This window comes from Aythya ferina (genome assembly GCF_964211825.1).
Source record: "Aythya ferina genome assembly, chromosome: 12".
Taxonomy (NCBI): Eukaryota; Metazoa; Chordata; class Aves; order Anseriformes; family Anatidae; genus Aythya; species Aythya ferina.
The window spans coordinates 21,379,494-21,392,963 of record NC_140308.1 but is presented as its reverse complement, the minus strand read 5'-3'; the positions used below and the strand labels follow the sequence as shown (position 1 = coordinate 21,392,963).

The 13,470-nt window shown below is 39.3% G+C and overlaps 1 pseudogene across 1 annotated transcript in view; it reads left to right on the top strand.

The window, feature by feature from the left end:
- LOC311443145 (neural-cadherin-like) overlaps window positions 1–13,470 on the top strand; it is a 64,269-nt pseudogene that overhangs the window by 47,689 nt on the left and 3,110 nt on the right. Inside the window, exons 24-32 of the transcript XR_014698936.1 lie at window positions 640–757; window positions 1,358–1,485; window positions 2,451–2,571; window positions 3,160–3,344; window positions 6,841–7,007; window positions 7,822–8,062; window positions 8,877–9,057; window positions 9,968–10,211; window positions 12,758–12,914. The product of XR_014698936.1 is annotated as a neural-cadherin-like (transcript). The remainder of the gene's footprint in view (window positions 1–639; window positions 758–1,357; window positions 1,486–2,450; window positions 2,572–3,159; window positions 3,345–6,840; window positions 7,008–7,821; window positions 8,063–8,876; window positions 9,058–9,967; window positions 10,212–12,757; window positions 12,915–13,470) is intronic.

The window sequence follows — 13,470 nt, the reverse complement described above, 5'->3', positions numbered from 1 at the left end:
GAAAATAGTTTGAAACATTCTCTAATAGGTATTTCTTTTTTGATGTAATGTATTTTGTAGCCTGCAGCTACGGCTTTGGTCCATTGCAGAGTTGTAGAAATCAGGGGAAAATAAAACAGACAGATTTGTATATTAAAGAGAAAGTCTCCCCCAGGAAAACTCTAGTACTATAAAAGGAATTTAGGTAGTTTGAAGATAGATATTACATGATTAATGCAGTCTTAGTCACGTGTCATTCTCGTCTAGTTTAGTGAGAAAGGAAATGCACTTAAACTTCTTCCCATCTCAGGGCATTTTGAGCATTATAAAAATACAGATCGATTACCAGGAATAAGTTCCAGTGTTTTACTTTTGACGAAGAAGTGCCACAATCTAAAGTATAAAAATACATACTATATTAAATTAGTATTTCTGCATAATACAAGTCATAGAATACAATTCTAGTTATTTCTGTACTGAACCTTCTATGCTGAACCCCACTTCATGGCACTGGCAATGAGCATTAAATAAGTACATTCATTAAATGTGCTAAAATACCCAAAATGGAAAGATACTTGTTGCTAGATTTAATTTTTTAATTTCTTTTTTTTTTTTTTTTTTTTTTTGTGTGTGTGTGTATGTGGCATTACAACTCACCAGTGGCATTCCTGTGCTGAAGATGAGCCATGGCTCAGGTTCTGTGATACTGCAGTTTCCAAGTCACCTGAATGTAACAGACAAAAAATGGCATCAGCTGGAAGTGAGAACCAATGGTCAGTTCGGTTATTTGGTTTTCTGCCTCAGAATATTGGTTATTTCCAATAGCATTTGCCTATGTAGCAACAGGATGGTAGAAAAAAGAGACTGGATAATTATATGTATTATTCTAACTGTGCTTGTAGATTTGATGAGTAATACAAATTTTGGAAAGACAGCATTGTCTATTCCAAATCTACCTATGTTGTAATCTTCTTCTGGGATCAGAGAAATCTTTTTTTTTTTTTTTTATGCACATGTGTAATGTGCATAAAGGCTTAATTGTAATTTGTGCACTCAGGTATTATTTGAAGAACACTGAGATCCATTACCTATGCACAAAAAACAGATATTACTTACTTGCAAATGCAGTTACATATTTTGTAAAAGTGGTTAAACTACTCAGAGGTATAAATTGAATGGAAAGGTAAATGCCTTTTCTGTTGAATGGTTCCATTTTGGCTTTAGTGTTTATTGTGAGGAGGAAAACATGGAAAAAGAAACCACAATACTTTTTGGATGATGCTCTGAAAAAAAAAAAAAAAAAGATGAGAATTCGATATCACACGCTTATTGAAACTTACAGTAATTCCTCATTCAGTAACGATATGTTTTGGTGTAGGATGTTCGATTCACTTTGGATCATTGCAGTACGGCTGTTGTTTCAGAGACAGAAGGAGTAGGCAAATGGTTGTCTACTGAAGATTATACAAATTGTGAAGTCTTTGGGTATGTTCCACAAAGGGCAAGGTATGTTTCTGGAGATTCACTGAAAGTCAGTTTAGTCTAAGGCCTTTGAACATACAAAGCAAGTACTACATTCAAAGCAGAAGGGAACATTCAGTTGCATTCTGCAAGTGTTTGGATCCAGTGTAATTCAATCCTTACTGCCCTTGGTGATAACACCAAACTGGGAGAAACAACCAGCATGTTGGACACATGGGTCAAGTTACAGAGCTCTAAGTTACAGTTTAGGTTATTCAGGTTATTGGGAAAACTTTGTACTAATAAAAATACTTGAGCATGGAATAGATAGTCCCAGGAAGTATACTGATGAGAATTGAGATTAATTGAAATCTGCCATGTCAGCAGATGCACGTAATGCTCCTGTTCATGAAAGGTGCACACAAAAAAGTGAAAACTGTAAGAACAAATGAAAACCAAAAATGGAAATTGAGCTGCTACCTTAGGGAAAAAGCAGCTCTCTGAGGACTGAAATAAATGGAATTTTTTGGCTCACAGGGGTAATTGGAAGAAATTGCAGAGCATAAGCATGTGTATGGTACCTTTAAGACCAAGTTGAGCCAACTTTCAGGTTTCTGGCCTCTGTCATATGCAAAACCATCTTCTTTTTAGTATTGCTTTAGAATAGGATGAATGTGCACACACGGCAGTTAAAGGAGAACATGGATTCTAGGGTATTACAGCTTTTCCTGACTTGAACACAGATGAATTGTAATGAAGTATCCCACAGTTAAATTCCCAGTAGACTTCACTGTCATGTTTGAAAAATACATTACCCCTAATTTTAAAGGGCCAGAGTTTCTGTTCACTGACTGATTGTATTTCAGAGGAAGAAGCAGATAAAGTTCTGTTATTGTAGAGAGCCTCTGTTCACTGGAAATGCACTCTAGATGTTTATCTGTATTATTATGTAATGCCTGTGTTTGAAGGTAAATTCACATTTATTTTTGTTATGCGTATCATTTTAAAAGATATTTGAATGTGAACCATGTTCTTCAGCTGGATGGTGTAAAAGAATCGTTATATTCCTACCTACAATTGCTACACAAACACTTTACTGGTTGTTTGCGCAATATCGTCTTGGATACTCAGGTAAGAGAAGTGTAATGTTTTGCTTTAGCAATGGAGAACATTTATTTTTAAAAATTGTAGTATATTTTCATTATACCTGAAATTACTGCTTCCATTAATCCACTCAAGGCCTGTGTGCATCAGTGTAAAATGCAAGGAAATTCTGGATTTTTCTGTCATAATTAGAATAACTACCTTGGAAAAAATGTTTCTTAATCACAAACAGGTGTTTTTGTGAGCTAAAAACTCTACCTTTGTTTATCTCCCTACTTCATGCAGATGTCTTTCAAGCTACTTTGCCCATTCAGGGAACTTCTGAATGGCAGTAGTATAATGGTATATTTATACCAGCTGTCTGCTTTGTTAGGAAATATTAGTGTTTTTTTGCTTTTGTAGTCAGTTGAGTTTATTCAAAGCAAAATATGGTCTTGGTGTTTAATATTTAGAAATTGGACTTCACTAAAAATAAGTTAAAATCTCACTGTCAAAAAGCAAACAGTGTTTTAAACAATGAAGAACAGACAAATGTGGTACAGCTATTTCTGTTTAAGAATGAAATGTAAGTACTTTTAAAATAATATTTTGGTGTGAAACAATTTTCTCTTGAAGGTATATGACCTTCAATCTCCTGCAGAATCCCTGAATAGCTTCCCTGGCTCTACACTTACGGATGGGAGCTGTGAGACCATGGGGTCATCTTCCTGTGGTGTTCATGGGAAGTGCCTTGGAGAGTGCCTGGGGATCATTTGCTTGTCACTGTTTGCCTGGTTACTATGGCTATCGATGTGATAAAGGTGAAGTCTGTTTTTTCTGATATAAAAATTACATTTCATTTTACAATGCAGAAATGCTCGGTCATTTTACAAGGCAGAGAACTTGAAATGTTTACAAGTAATGCTTGCTGAGTTGGTTTCTGATGTTTGAATTGTGTAAAGCCATGTTTCAGTGTAGTTGCTGTCCATTTTTAACAATTTCTTGTAAAGCTTACTTTGAGTCCCTATGGGTTAGGGTCAGCTGGAAGTCCAACAAGGCAAGCATGCTGATGGGGGTCTGTTATAGACTGCTGAACCAGATGAGGAGACGGATGAGGAATTCTAGAGGCAGCTTGCAGAAGTTGTGAAATCGTCAGCGCTTGTTCTTCAATTTCCCAGACATATCCTGGAAGCACAACACAGCCCAGAGAAAGCAGTCTAGGAGGTTTCTGGAGAGTGTGGAAGATAGCTTCCTGACGCAGCTGGTTAGTGAGCCTACAAGGCGAGGTGACCCACTAGACCTTCTCTTCACAGAGAAGGACTGGTGGGAGATGTGGTGATTGGAAACTGCCTTGGGCAGAGTGACTATGAAATGGTAGAGTTCTCCATTCCTGGAGAAGCCAGGAAAGGGACCAGTAAGACTGCTGTATTGGACCTCTAGAGGGCTAACTTTGAACTGTTCAGGATACTGGTTGGCAGAGTCCCTTGGGAGGCTGTTCTGAAGGGCAGAAGAGTCCAGAAAGGCTGGGCACTCTTCAAGAAGGAAATCTTAATGGTTCAGGAGCGGTCTGTCCCCAAGCTCCCAAAGACGAGCCATCAGGGAAAGAAGACCAGCCTGGCTGAATAGAGAGTTGTGACTTGAGCTTCGGAGAAAAAAGAGGGTTTATAATCTTTAGAAAAGAGGGCGGGCCACTCAAGAGGGCTATAAGGATGTTGCAAGGCTGTGCGGGGACAAAATTAGAAAGGCCAAAGCTCATCTGGAGCTCAGACTGGCTACTGCTGTTAAAAATAACAAAAAATGTTTTTATAAATACATCAACACAAAAAGGAGGACTAAGGACAATCTCCATCCTTTACTGGATGCGAGGGGAAACTTAGTTACAAGAGATGAGGAAAAGGCTGAGGTGCTTAATGCCTTCTTTGCCTCAGTCTTTAGTGGCAAGAGCAGTTGTTCTCTGGATACCCAGTTCCCTGAGCTGGTGGAAGGGGATGGGGAGCAGGATGTGGCCCTCACTATCCATGAGGAAATGGTTGGTGACCTGCTACAGTACTTGGATGTACGCAAGTCAATGGGGCCGGATGGGACCCACCTGAGGGTACTGAGAGAACTGGCGGAGGAGCTGGCCAAGCCGCTTACCATCATTTATTGGCAGTCTTGGCTATCAGGGGAGGTCCCAGTCAACTGGCAGCTAGCAAACGTGACGCCCATCTACAAGAAGGGCCGGAGGGTAGACCCGGGGAACTATAGGCCTGTCAGTTTGACCTCAGTGCCAGGGAAGCTCATGGAGCAGATTATCTTGAGTGTCATCACGTGGTGCTTGCAGGGCAACCAGGTGATCAGGCCCAGTCAGCATGGGTTTATGAAAGGCAGATCCTGCTTTACGAACCTGATCTCCTTCTATGATAAAGTGACACTCTTGGTGGATGAGGGAAAGGCTGTGGATGTGGTCTACCTTAAATTCAGTACGGCTTTTGACACTGTTCCCCACATTATTCTCCTCAAGAAACTGGCTCCTCGTGGCTTGGACTGGCGTACACTTCGTTGGGTTAGAAACTGGCTGGATGGCTGGGCCCAAAGAGTTGTGGTAGATGGAGTCAAATCCAGCTGGAGGCCGGTCACTAGTGGCGTCCCCCAGGGCTGGGTGCTGGGGCCGGTCCTCTTTAATATCTTTATCAGTGATCTGGATGAGGGGATTGAGTGCACCCTCAGGAAGTTTGCAGATGACACCAAGTTAGGTGTGTGCGTCGATCTGCTCGAGGGTAGGAAGGCTCTGCAGGAGGATCTGGATAGGCTGCACTGATGGGCTGAGGTCAACTGTATGAAATTCAACAAGGCCAAGTGCCAGGTCCTGCACCTGGGGCACAACCCCAAGCAGTGCTACAGGCTGGGAGATGAGTGGTTAGAAAGCTGCCAGGCAGAGAAGGACCTGGGAGTGATGGTTAATAGTTGGCTGAATATGAGCCAGCAGTGTGCTCAGGTGGCCAAGAAGGCCAACAGCATCCTGGCTTGTATAAGAAGCAGTCTGGCCAGCAGGGCTAGGGAGGTGATTGTCCCCCTGTACTTGGCTCTGGTGAGGCCGCACCTTGAGTACTGTGTTCAGTTTTGGGCCCCTCGCTACAAGAAGGACATCGAGGTGCTTGAGCAGGTGCAGAGAAGGGCAACGAAGCTGGTGAGGGGCCTGGAGAACAAGTCCTACGAGGAGCGGCTGAGGGAGCTGGGGTTGTTCAGCCTGGAGAAGAGGAGGCTCAGGGGCAACCTTATTGCACTCTATAGGTACATAAAGGAGGCTGTAGTGAGGTGGGGGTTGGACTATTCTCCCACATTCCTGGCGACAGGATGAGGGGGAATGGGCTAAAGTTGCACCAAGGGAGGTTAGGTTGGATATTAGGAAAAACTTCTTTACTGAGAGGGTTGTGAGGCATTGGAATGGGCAGCCCAGGGAAGTCATTCAGTTACCATCCCTGGAGGTCTTTAAAAGATGTTTAGATATAGAGCTTAGTGATATGGTTTAGTGGAGGACTGGTTAGCGTTAGGTCAGAGGTTGGACTAGATGATCTTGGAAGCCTCTTCCAACCTAGACAATTCTTTGATTCTGTGTGATTCTGTGAGATAATGACTTTCTCGGTATTAGATCACTTCTTTAGTTCTGAAGGTGTTTGTGCATTTACCGTGTAATGGAAATTGCATGTCAAAGAAACAGTGAAAAAAATGCTTTGTTCTGTTTACGATTTTTTGAATTCGTATCTATTTACACTTTCAGAATAACCTAGAACTTAAATGCTAGTGTGTTAGTGCCACACACTGTGCAGAAGTAGTACGCAACTGGAATCGTAAGTTACTGCTCTGATGATGTCTGAAATAGACTCTACTGCCTTAAGGGATCTATGTTTTCAGTATAGCATCCTTCTTTAATGTCTTTAGCCCATATGGAGCCACGTTCACAGCAAAAGATGACTTAAAAAACACCAGATTGTGAAAATAGGTTGAGGTATTTTGTCTGCAGTCTCTTCTTTTGTCTTGGTCAGAGCTTCTGCTTTCCTGCTGTCATCCTGTGAACATTGTAAGGAGAATCATTAGCAGGATCAAATTAGGAAGGAAATTGCCTCTTTACAGAGGAAGAAGAAGTAGGAGAGTGAGTGGGGAAGTTGTGGAAATAGATAAAAAGGACATGTACAAGTTATGTCTCATGGATTCCATGCTTTGCACTATAATCATTTATTTTCCTTTCAACTCTAATTGTTATGAAAATAATGGAAATAATAACATTTCCTTCTCCCTATAGAATGGTTTAAAGGTCTTTATCCCCTATCTTTTTAGTTGCCAAAGAATATATGTTTGGGCCAGGAAGTACCATTCGCTATCAACTTCCCATCAGCGTGCCTGCCCGCAGGACACAGTTTGAAGCTGTGATTAGGACACGGCAGCCTGACAGTGTCATCACAAGCATGTTGTCTCGAAATAAGGATGAACATATAACCCTGCAGGTGAGCAAGTCATCCCAGACAGTAACAGCATAAAGTTAAATCAATCTCAGCCTATACCTAGCCCAGAGAAACTAGTCTAAGAGTTGGAAATAGAACCAAAAACCTTAAGCCAAGCACAAAAACCCTTGGAGTTCTTTTTAAAGATGCTTATGGATCCTTCACTTAAGACATTATGATCCTTCACTTAAGACATTGACTCTACAATCATGAAATCCTGCTGGATTTAAAATGAATTTATTGCCTGTGATGCTGAAGTAGCATTTGCTATGCAAAACACTATGAGTAGTCTGTCTGCCCTGGTGTCCTGTTCAGCCATGGCCAGAATTGACTGGTTTTGTATAGTTCAGACTCTGCCAATAAAGTTGCCTGTTGCAGTTCTAATATTGTTGGTTGTTGAAAATTACATCCTGTTTGTTTTATATATACCACTGAATGTGTTACCTCTTGAGCTAAGTTGGCTTGGGCTGTCAGTGTAGAAGTGATGCACCAGATTCTCAACCATCTGAACACTGTAAATTTGTCAAAGAGAGAAGCAGGGTAGAATTGCTCTGAATGAATTACATACTGCTCTGAGTACACAGCTACCAGTATTTAGATTATCTAGTTCAGTAGTACCTGAAGTACCTTTATATTATACTGCAGTCGTATCAGTATGTGCAGTGTAAATGTACCCTAAATTTAAATAAATGCTTTATTTTAGATCGATGGCTACGTACAAATTTTATTTCAAGTAATGTGACATTTACAGATCAACATAAACTGTTAGGTGGTAACTTCTCTTTTCTTTCTTACTACCTTGTTAATTATCCACAAGGTTGTTCAGGGATTCTTAGTGGTCTCATATAAACTGGGTGATGGAGACTATTCTGTGAGGCTTCCTTCCTACAACATTGATAATGGCAAATGGCATCATATCACTCTGGACAGAAATGAAAATGAATTTACTCTTCGCCTTTATGAAGGAGGTGGGAAGAGAGAAATTCTGAAAGCAGCAGGAATATACAAAGAGATTGTGATTGACACCTACACATTCAATCTAAACAAGAGTTTTCAAGGTAAGGAATTCATGATCTCACTGTTCAGGATATCAACCTGTGAAAATGAAGGTTTATTGTTACAACTTACAATGTAAGCATATCACAAGTTTTTTAGAAAAAAAAAAAGTTTTCTATTGTTTTACTAGAAGTATTCCCATAATTGTAATTTACGATGAGAACTAGGGACTGTGTTTTGAAGTTTTATTTGTGGGACTAGTAGTATTTGTTTTGAAGTAAATAGATTAAAGAAGTTAAGAGGTTACACAAAGATCATTTTAATTAGTACAATTAATGCTGCTGTTAAGCATATGAAACTTTAAGGGTCTTGAATTTGTAAAATGTACTTAATTCATCAAGGTATATACTTTCATGCTGAGGCATTTCATACATAAAAAATGAACGCCACACATCTTCTGTACAAGATTTCTATCAGTGATGCAAAGCTGTCTCAGCCTGTTATTTTTTGCTCTTTTTTAAAGTTAAGCTGAAAACTACAGTTACAAATCAACCAAGCCGAATTTATACTGGTATTCATTGAAGAACGTAGCAAATTTCCACAGTGATTGGACTTCTCTTTTGAAAACACAGTGAAGGGGTGGTACATATTCTGCTGTCTTGAACACAAGAAGATAGAGGTTTGCAGCAGCACTTGGTTTTTGTAGAAGACATTTTGAATCTTGATCAATAAATGGAGGACAATACTATGGAAGCTTAGGTAAATTCAGTCCTAGATTTAAACTTTGGTAGCCTGGGTCCTTTGTTAAATGTAAATTATGTCAAGGCTTACAGCTTACAAGGGTTTGTAAAATAATCTGTTTGTGTCTTGCCTCTGGATGTATGAAAGATGTCAGATTCAATAACTACAGGATCCCACTGGATACTCACACAAAGGAGCTGGTGTCAGTATTAAGTGCCCAAAGCATCAAAGAAGGCTGTTCTTCAGAGGCTTGCAGGAATAACCCTTGTAACCAGGAATTTATTTGTATTGATTTGTGGATGATGCATGAATGCCAGTAAGTGGTGGAAATGAATATCTCCAGATTCAGATGGGAAAGGGTGGATGCTGGAGAAGTGTGCAACTTGAAGGCTGTCACTGACAATCTTACCAAATCAGTCAAACTGCAGTAGAACACTGAGCTAGATGTCTGCATTGTATCAGGTTCCTTAGAGAACACTCTCCTTTTAGGTAGTGACCTTAGATGATGCAAAGCAGTGTCTCCACTGATTCTGCAATGATTTCTTCTGCCTGTCTCAATTGAAGGTTGTGCTGTGCAATGTAAATGTGCTTTCTTATGTTAATATCTAACTTCTTATGCCATCTTAAGCTATGACCTTTGTTCCCTTACAGGCCTCTTGAGTTGAATTAGAAGAACCATATTAAGCTAAGAGTTCTGTGTGCCTGGGGCTGAGTTTAGGACAACCACTTCAGTTATAATTCAAGATAGCTGTGCAGTGAAAATGTACACCTGAAGCATTACTGACTGGCACTGGCCACACAAAGCCACACAAAGGAAGATTTTTTTTTTTTTTCTCCCTGGAAATTCACTGTAGTGGAAACACAAAGAACATAGCTTAGCTTGTCCTGCTGAAACAGAACTGCAGACCATGGCCCTAATACAACTATTTTTTCATATGGATAATCTTGCAGAAGCCAGCAGAACTACCTGACTTCTGAAAGCCCCAGCTGTAAGGGTTTAAAGTTGTGAAGCACATTGTTGTATGACTGCTTTAGAAAAGACTACAGTCCTATAATTATTCTAAGACAAGTAACTTATAGCAGCTACTTTGGAAACTACATAGAGTCATCGAAGACTGTTTTAAAGACTTAAATGATAATTCATAAGACTTAAATGATAAATTAATATTCTTTCATGTCTACTTTTCTCAAAGTTTAATTGTTTCATTTTGCCTTCATCTTTTCAGTTACCCTCCAGGACACATGATCATGGATAATGTCTCTGGTAGACGGTGTGTCTACACTGCATGTGCTAAAAGGCCCTGTAACTATGGTACGTGCATCTCGCAGTCACCAACCACGTTCCAACGTCACTGCCCTGATGGCTATACTGGACGTAACTGTGAAATCACATTGGCGATCTTTCACAAGGACACAAGCCTGACCTTTAGTTCATGCTTGCTATCTGCATTTGTTTTTTGGCACTGTTAGGTAGTTATGGCAACTACATATTGTACTACCTTTGGTGAACTCATTTATCCATCTTGTCCTGAATAGTCATCATCTCATTCTCCTGCTGAAAAAAATGTTTCCTAATGGAGACTTGACTCTGCCTTTGACTCTTTGCCATGCTTTCAGCTCCATCAGCAAACTTATTTCTCATCCCCATGTGCATATATTCCTAAGTGAATCAACATTTGATAGCTGTGGAAAGTGTTTGCAGTTTATTTTATGCAGATTTTCAGTTCTTTGCTAAGGAACTCTTCAGACGCATAGCGGGAAGCAAATTCATTTGAACAGAATGAGGAAAAATTGCTACAAAATTAGCAGTTTGAAATACTACTGATCATGAAACAGATTTTTTCAGTCCAGGAGAAACACCTTGCGTGATAGAAATGTACTTAGTCAGACAAGAATAGTTTCTTGCACCTTAACCAGTTGTATCACAACTGACAGCCACTTTTGGCTTCTTGAACTGTTTTCAGGTATTTGGTTTCAGAAAGAAGTGAAAAAGAAAGATCTCACTATTCAGGAAGGATCACATCTGCTAGTTCTTGTTTATTCAAATTTCATGAAGTCAGGACACGTTTTTTTCTTGTAGCTTTTACAGTTTTTATTAAGTTGAGGTCAGAAGTTATAGTAACAGTATGAAAGTTTTTTGCAGACTATTTTGAATTGATCTGTAGCTACATGAAATACTATCTCTTTCCCCAAGTCTGCTGGGTACAATATTTGCTGTGCAAATATGAATAGCAAGTAACGTGGGAAGCTAACTGTTCTTGCATCTTTTGGAATCAGAGTTACTTAATGTTGATAGGAGATCATTATGTTAAAGGACTTTTTTTTTCCCTGTGTCATAGCAGTTTTGATGTGAGTTTTGTATTGTTACCTGTGCTTGACTGAGTCTGGCTGAGAAACCAACAAGAACTTTATATACTAAACCTTCTAATCTTTCAGGTCTAAATTATGTTAGAAAGAGTTGGTTTTAACCAAGTGGTGTGCATTGTTATGAAAGTTTTAATAGATGTGGTTAACTATGATGTTATCACACAACTGCAACTTTTGTCAGGAGAATTGTTAATAAAATCACTGTTCTCAAGATTTCAAGTGCCCTTTCTCATATATAGCTTCCAAAAAACCGGTAATGCACTTATAAAATGATAAGTTAATGCAGTTTTACGTATAAATTTGTTAGCTTCCAGTAGATGAAAAAAACTGCTTCTCTGACATTAGACTACATCTTTGAAAATCAAACATGGAACCACTTTGCAATTAAGGTGATACTGGGGTGGCTTCACCTTGGTTTGATATCACATGCTTTTGATAACAACCACGTGTAGTGACAGCTCGAGATCATAAATTCATTTCTAGTTGAGCAGAGAATCAGGCAGGAACTTACAGTGTTGATATCTGTATGAAAGAGGTACTATCCTCAGGAGGAATCCTTCAGGTTTGGAATCCATTATGTCTTAGAACATGGTCTATATTCATTTTAAGAATTGGCTTATTATTAGCAGTCACAATAATTGAATAGGAGAGATGTAGAACATTAAAAGATATCAAATATCTAAAAATCAGCTAAGCTAAATGACCGCCAAAAAATTACCATGTGTAAAAATTCGTGTGTTGTGGTTCTGGTAATTCGGGGGTGGGGGAAGAAGAAAAAATAAATATTTATCTCAAGTGCATTGATTCAGCTTGAAAAGCGTAGCTGCACAGCACAGTGCAGGGCATAGCCCTCAGTGTACACTGATTTCAGTTCAGCTCATCCAGGTGCTCTTATAGAACTGCACTCTGCAGTGGGTGCTCTGTAGGATCTTCCCGTCCATTTAATTCACTGCAGTGTTAGTTAATGGTACCCAATAGTTTAAGGTCTTACTATGAATGATCATCTATTTTATAGAGTTTGTAGCACACTGGTACATAAGCTTCTATTTACATAGTTTTCAGTATCTTATGTTGACGTTTTATAACTCTGTGTATAAAATGCACCTAAGCATTTGAGAAAAGTGTTTATATTCATGGATGCTAAAGGTACAACGTGCCTGATTTTTTTCTAGTAGTATGTATAGTAATTTCCTCTTTAGTCTCATGTCTTCCTATGCTTCATTTCTGTCTAATTGTATCTGTGACTCTCAACTCATTGTTATTTATGTGTTATCCCTTTGTACCTAGTTTCTCTTAAAAAGTTTAATAACTACAGTAAATGGGTCTCTGAACACCACTTGCGGCATTCAGTTCTTCAGTCAGCTAAGCTTCTAACTCCAAAGCTGTACTTTAAAGGGTATTTTAAGATACTCTCTAAAGGCATTTTCTTGTATCTTTGGTATTCACTTGTAACTACAAGTATGCAAAGAGTGCAAAAAATCAAACGTGTTGAGAAACACAAAACTACAGCCTTACTGGTTCTGATGGCACGCCATTGCTGCAGTCCTCATTAAGAGTGGCTGCTGTCTTAGCCACACTGCAGTATTTCTCTATGTAAATGTCATATTTATTTCTGAATTATGTTGTTTTACTCCTGTGTGTTTACACAGTTCTGTTCAGTGCTATATTCTTGTGGGCTCGCTGGAAGAGTCACTTCAGAGTGTGAATGGAGGCATATACCATGTATCGGCCCATCACGATGATTTGGAGGACATCAGAGAAAGTATCCTCAACTACAGTGAAGAAGGGGGTGGGGAACAAGACCAAGTAAGGATCATTGTGTTATGTTACTATTACAAGGGGACTGCGGGCTCACCATGCTAATGAATATATGTATTATGCTGTTCCTTTAAAATGAGGACCTTAGTCTTTGTTTTGCTGATTCATTACTGCAATTGATAATTATTTGCAATGGTTTGTACACAAGAGTTTATGTTTTTTAAGCAGAGATAAATGCCTATCAATTTTTGATTGCTCTCAAAGCAAGTGATCTTATATGCATATTTAAAATTACTATAGTGTGAGTTTAGAAGCGAAGAACCAACAGCTGATGTCCTTGGTTTCATGACTTGGGAGATGCTGTGGTACTCCCGTAATTGCTGCTGTAGCACTGAGGGTTTGAAAGAGCCTAACATGAACTGTTCTCCTTAGACGTATGTTGTCGACGGAAGGAAGACACAGACACTCAATATGAGTGAACAATAAACTTCAACTTTAATGGATAGTTCAGTCGCCTTTTATCTAGTTCGAACATAATCAACTCATACATATTGCAAAAACTAAGCTCAGGATTGGCTAACATTTCCTGCTCTTTTCAGGTAGT